This window comes from Malaclemys terrapin, chromosome 18 (assembly GCF_027887155.1).
Source record: "Malaclemys terrapin pileata isolate rMalTer1 chromosome 18, rMalTer1.hap1, whole genome shotgun sequence".
Classification (NCBI taxonomy): Eukaryota; Metazoa; Chordata; order Testudines; family Emydidae; genus Malaclemys; species Malaclemys terrapin.
The window spans coordinates 12402344-12409065 of record NC_071522.1 but is presented as its reverse complement, the minus strand read 5'-3'; positions in this window follow the sequence as shown (position 1 = coordinate 12409065).

The following is a 6722-nucleotide window of genomic DNA, read 5'->3' as shown; positions in this document are numbered from 1 at the left end:
TGGCAGCTGGCCAGCTAGAGCGCGCTTCATGCCATAGAGACAGGGAGGGAGCGCGACCAGCTCGGTCCTCCAGGGCCATAGAGTATAGAGAGGAGGCTAGAGTGGCCAGTTGCCTTATTGGAGCCTGGCTCTGCCTGCAATAGCAAACCCTACAGCCTTGCCCCAGAGCAGGGGCCTCCCCTGGCTGCTCCCAGCATGTCACCACGCTGTCGTCCCGATTTTATAGGGACAGTCCTGATATTTGGGGCTTTTTTTTTATGTGGGCTCCTATTACCCCGCACCATCTGTCCCAATTTTTCACACTTGCTATCTGGTCACCCTACCATGCAGGCACCCCTCGGCCTAGCACGAGGGGGGCCCAGTATGATATGGCGCAGAACAAGAGGGTGTTGCAGCATCACCTCACGACAGCATGGTCAGTTTGTATCAGATCGAGCATCGAGTCACGTTGTCGTGATAGTGTAGCGCCAACATTCGGCCCCGGGGCTTAGGTTGGCGGAGCTGTGGTGCTCAGGAGTGTGAATTTTTGAGCGCCATAGCTTTGTTGAAAGAACAGGAGTACTTGTGGCACTTTAGAGACTAACAAATTTATTAGAGCATAAGCTTTCGTGGACTACAGCCCACTTCTTCGGATGCATATAGAATGGAACATATATTGAGGAGCTGTTGACCATAGCTTTGTTGACCTAAGTTTTACATGTAGGCCTCAGAGGGATAATATTGGGATAATTTGCACAACCTGAAGCATTGTTTTATATCCATGTTTATATCCCTGAGGAAATAATAAATGTCATGAAAAGACTCTGTGGTCAAGTCTGTAAAAAACTAGTGTCCAGGGACTCAGTCACAACATGGTCATCTCCTAATGCAGTTAATCTTGATTTAGTAATTACCATATAGATAGGTCTGTGGTAATTTTCCTCTACACAGCACTAAATCTTCGGGGTCTGAGCCAAAGCCCATTGCAATCAATAGAAAGACTCACGTTGACTTCAAAAGCCATCAGAGCAGGCCTTTAGACTTTGGAATCTGAAAAACAGAGGACTGTAGCATAGTTCTGTAACATGGCTGTAATGTAACCATAAAGATCCAAATGTGTTCTGATCAGAGCACTCCTGGGTTGTAGCTATGGCAAGTTCTACGTAGGGTGACCAGACAGCAAGTGTGAAAAATCAGGATGGGGTGGAGGGTAATAGGAGCCTATATAAGAAAAAGACCCAAAAATGGGGACTGTCCCTATAAAATCGGGACATCTGGTCACCCTGTTTCTACATGATTATTACAACTATGTTAGGGAGTTCAGTTGTTACACAGTTCTGCCCTAATCCTGTTATAACATAGTTTGGTTTTGCAATAAAGCTTCTTGCTAGTGGTCGTACTAAGGGAATCAAGACCAGAAGGAGATGAAAACTAATATTTCGTTTTCCCTTCTCCGTGATCTTTCAGGCACTTGAGAAGCAACATTTCTTTCTTCTGCAGTCACTTTGTATTGCTCTGGGGGGGGGGTATGTGTGCAATGTTTGTCATTTATTGCTCAGATGCACACAATGTGTGAGTGTATTTGTGAGTGTGTATGGCCTCTGCCATTTACTGTCTATATTTTTCCTGTTCATCTCTAGTTTGCAAACACTGACTATGTGTGGGGTGTGGGGGCTCCTGCCAGATATTGGATACACGATGTCAGGACTGAATATTGCACTTTGGAGAGACAGGCTGCAATTAGCTGTTGGGTAAAGGCTCCTAGGCAGGGACTGTTAAAAATAACAAATCCAGATAGTACAACTAATAGCAAGAAACTTTTATTTGATCCCCAGGGAGTTTCCCACTTACCAACTCCAGAATTTTCCAGCCTAAGAAGCAGCAGGAACTCTTTATGCCACATGGGGCTTCCACCTCTTGTCTCTTCCTCCTTCGTATATATTTCCGCCCTGTACATAGTTAGACTTCTGTGATCACCTATCTGGCAATTGATACACTTGTGTTCTGAACTTGTTAGATGCATGCTCTGCAGAACTCACTGAATCTCAGCAGGTTTGGTTCACAGGAATTTTCCTTTGGTTTTCAGTTCAAATGAAAGGAGACCCACATATACAATGGAAAATTAGGACCTGGTTACAAAGCAGCAGTACAATGAAACACAGTTCAGTCTTATAGGGTGTATGGAAAATGAACTGTGTTTTCCCAAACTGTGCTGATGAAGCCTTGGACTTTGCTGCAAAACTTTCATTCGAACTTACCCACATTTACAGGAGTTTTTGGGTCTAGGGTTTTGATTTAGCTTGTCTTTAGCTGCAATATTATTGTGCTTTGTGGGGATTTGTGACTGCCAAATACTTATTAGTATGTGTCTCTGTGTATCCACCTAATGGGATGTACTTAGCTGAGCTTCCAAAAGAGATCTTTGTGTTGGAGAATGAAGCCCCAGGTAGCTTCCCAGACTTCAAACATTTAGAGTCAGGCCTAAATGGGAAACAATATTCCCACCCCCCTACACTCCTGAACTTTGAAAGTTTGGATCAAATGGGGCCTAGATCCTAAAATAACCTTTGAGAAACAACAACCTCGTCTTCATTAGCCAGTATTTGCTTTTTCCTGTGTTTTTGAATGAAAGTGCTTGGGTTATAACTGTCCACCAGAGGGAGGTCTTGCAACAAGATTCCCTAACAGCTGCAAGATGAAGGGTAGAGCATAATTAAAGTTTGCACTGTCAGTTTTGTGATTAAGCTAAAAATAGGGGGATGGCGGGAGCAAGAGCAGTTTGAGGGCACCTGATCAAAGGGGTCTTTTTTGGAACGATCTGCAATGAGTTTCAAAGTTGGAAAAATTGGCTGTTGTGGGACAGTAAATGAAGTTCCCGTGACCTCTTGAACAGACCAGAGATATTTTACTCACCACAATGTTTTTTGTTTTTTTTTCTGTTATCTTGCCTGGCCACTATGACTCAGAGTAGGACCCAAGAGCTGCAGCCCTTTAAAACGCAGTGAATCACACAATGAGCGTGGGTATTTCTGCAACTGGATGGTGAACCCATAGAATCACCAGGATAAAATGGGAAAGGATTGCAGAGCTGATACTGATAGACAGCTATCTAATCACCCAAAGTAAAACTTCTTATCAAATCTGGAAGAGTAACAAGGCCATTAAATGATGGATGGCCAGTGGTTAGGGGTGTTACCTTAGCACTCAGGGGAACCTGCTTTACCACAAACTTCCTGTGTAACCCTAGTCAAATTATTTAATCTATATAAGCCTCAGCTCCCCCCCTATAAAATGGGGATAATCATACTGCTCTATCTCACAGGGGATCGTGAGGTGCTCAAATACTACAGTAACAGAGGCCCATATGTTCCTCAACTGGATAGATTTATCTGTTACATGGCAAGAATGAGACAATCAGTGCCTGTCCATGCTACAAGTTTAACCTCCAACGTTACAGAAACGGTGACCATATAAGTACCCAGGCTGAGAGAGATTGTGTGCTAGCGCAGTTATCTCACAGATGGGGCATCTCTGTTCTAATGTGATTTTTTTTATTGCTGCTAAGAAGAAGCAAAACAGTTTTAAATGTGTTTTACCTTATGGAAAAGTCTAACAGAACTCAACAGGGCTGAAACAGAATTTCACAGAAATTTAATAGGGATCTATAGAAATTCCTCTAAAAACCTATGGAATTTAATAAAAAATCAGTTCCTTTTAGGGATTTTGAACCTATAGAATTCTCCAATAAATTTTATAGGCTGCTTTGGAAAACCTATACAAAGATCTATTTATTTCGTAAGACCATTCCCTAATGGATAAAGGAGCTATGTTACAGAACAGTGTAGTCTTGTCCAGATGAGCAACAAACACTTTCGATTTATGACCAGAAAAAGGTCACTGAAAGAGATGTCAGTTGGCCAAATAAACACGAGATGGAAAAGTCTGTTAATGATTGTGTTTCCTTTCATCTTGGACTCAGTAAAGACAGTTCTAAGATTTAATTACCAAAACAATACCATCCTATAGGGAAGCCCATATGCAGCACCTTGTTTTCAAAGCTGTGTTTCTGGACTGGTCCTGGGATCAGATCCATGTGAACTACAGTTGTGTTTAAACCATGGCACCATTCCCTGACATCAGTGTCAGAAACTTAACAGGGCCTGGGCAGGCCTTCCTCCTGCCCTGGTTGAAAGAGCGTAGTGCATCGGTTCTCAACCAGGTCTGTGCTCCCTCTGGGGAGGGGAGGGGTCATGAGCAGGTTTCAGGGTGCCCACAAAGCAGAGCTGGCATTAAACTCGCTGGGGCCCAGGGCAGAAAGCCAAAGCCTGAGACCCGCCGTGGTGGGGCTGAAGCCCGAGCAACTTAGCTACGCAGGGCTCCCTGTGGCGTGAGGTGATGGGCAATTTCCCTGCTTACTATCCCCTAATGCTGGCCCTAGGTTTCATATGCAGAAAAACAGTTGTTGTGGCACACGTTAGCTGTGGAGTTTTTATAGCTCGCTGGGGCTCAGAAAGAAGAGGTTGAGAACCCCTGATGTAGTGGATTCTGCTGTTGTGTGCATTCCTCCAGCTTTCTTCGGCTCTGATCCAGCTTCCACTGAAGCCAATGACGTAAATCCCCTGGACTTGAAAGATGCAGACACAGGTCCTTGGAACCACTGGGTCAGATCCTCAGTAGTGAGGATGGTGGTGGGCTCAGGTACAATGTCTCTAGGAGCTGTTGGCAGAGCAGTGCACCTCTGCACATTTTACTGCCATGGACAGTGGTTTAAAACCACAGCATACCGCACGGCATTGAAAGGGCAATGAATCCCTTTCAGTTCACAGCAAAAAGAGATTATGAACTCTAAAGTAATGCTTTGTAGGTATCATCCTTACCACCACCCACACACGGTGTGGGCCTTAATAGCCCCCGTGCAGTTATGGCAGGGCTTCCACACTTTGTTAACTATGATGTACCTTGCTGCTCAGACTGAGTTCTATCATTCAGATCAAGGATAAATCCGTGGCTGGAAGCTAGAGTTTTCAATTTAAACAACTTCTGCAGAAATGCCAGCAGGAGACAGATATTTGGAAAGGTTTTTATAACAGGCGTGTGGGTCCAAGTTTGCAGCTATAAGTTCCATATGTATGCAGACGGAGCCAGCAAGTAGAGAGGCAGATCTGATTGGCCGCTGTTCTTAGGGTTCTGGAGGAAGGTGTTATTAAAGAACAGCTGTACCATTCTGCATGGAGGAACACGGTACTTTTTGTATATGATACAATTCAGCCACTATTCTTTTCTTTCAAAGCTGCATTCACATTCTCCTTTCAAAATATTGACCGATCACCATAGTAAATGAGGACAGACTGACTGATGTTTATGGCAAAATAGCGAAGGAATACTACCTAGTGGTTTGTTCAGAGTCTAGGAAATCAGGACACCTGGGTTCTAGTTCTGATTCAGCTCCTGATCTGGAGCCAGATTATGCCCCCAGATCTGCATGGAGAAGAGACCCTTGGTGTGTGTATCCCACCATCTGCTCCCCCTTCCCAGGACCCCCCCAGAGGGCTGTCCTGGGGGTTGAAAGCCACTTACAGGGTGAAGTGAGAAGACTTGGCAGACTGAAGACAAGGAATGAGCAGCCTCACCTTGGATGGAGGTGGAGCCCGGTGAGACTTTCATTGTCTCACCTCTGGCCCTGATTAAAGTCACCAGGAAAAGTAATAACCTGGGGCTCTACTGTGGAATTTCCCACTGCAATAGACTCCAGTGAAGCCATGACGCAGTGGTGCCAGGAGCACAAAATTGGGGCAGAGGAATAGCGCCCCAGCATGGGTGGTCCTGTCTTTCCATTGATCTCGGGGGATTTTATAGGCTGGGAGCTGGGACGGTCCCATGGCTTATTCCGGGGGTAGTAAACCTCACCCCTGCAATGGGATGCTTGGGGAAGAACTGTGTAAGGGAAACTTCACAGCGATATTCACCCCTCCCATGGGTGCTACCCACAGTAGGGAAGGGTCAGCCTTCAGTGCGAGTGGGGGACTAATTGCTTCATCTCTGTGTCTCAGTTTCCACACATCCCAGGGCTGAAACCACACTTCCCTACCTCACAGGGCCATTCCTAAGCTTAATTAATTAACGTTTGCAAAGTGCTTTGAACTCCTTGTTGTATTGGTGCTATTTCCATGTGAATATTGAAATAGCTATGGATATTTGCATGCAGACAGCTTCTTTTCCTCTCAGATCTAGCATCAAAGTTTTAATCACCAAGGCGATATAAACAGATGGAGATTAAATTCCCATTCTTTAATACAGACTCCCCAGCCCTTTAATAGTTCAATTTAAAACAATCCTGCTGCAGTGTCTGGTTTCTTGCAGTGGAATCAGTTTTTGCAGGTGGAAAATCTCAGCCCTGGCAGGTTGGCTTTTGGTTTGAAATGATCTGATTATTAAATCTTGTTAAAATTAATCTGAATCTCTATCTTGTTGTAAATCACATGGGTTCGAGTCTCACACCTGGCAGTGTATTAGCAGTGTGCCTAGCCAGTGGCTCGAAAAGCTACAGCTGGAGCAAACCTTTTCATTTTTCAGAGTATGACTATCCAAATTCATCCCTGGCGCAAATCCACTCAAGACAATAATGTTACACCAGGAACAAATTTGTCTGAGTCCTGCTCCAAATGAAGTCAAGGGAGTTTTGCCCATTGACGTCAATGGGAGCAGAATCAGACCCAATGTTTTATATTTTTACAGTCCTGTTA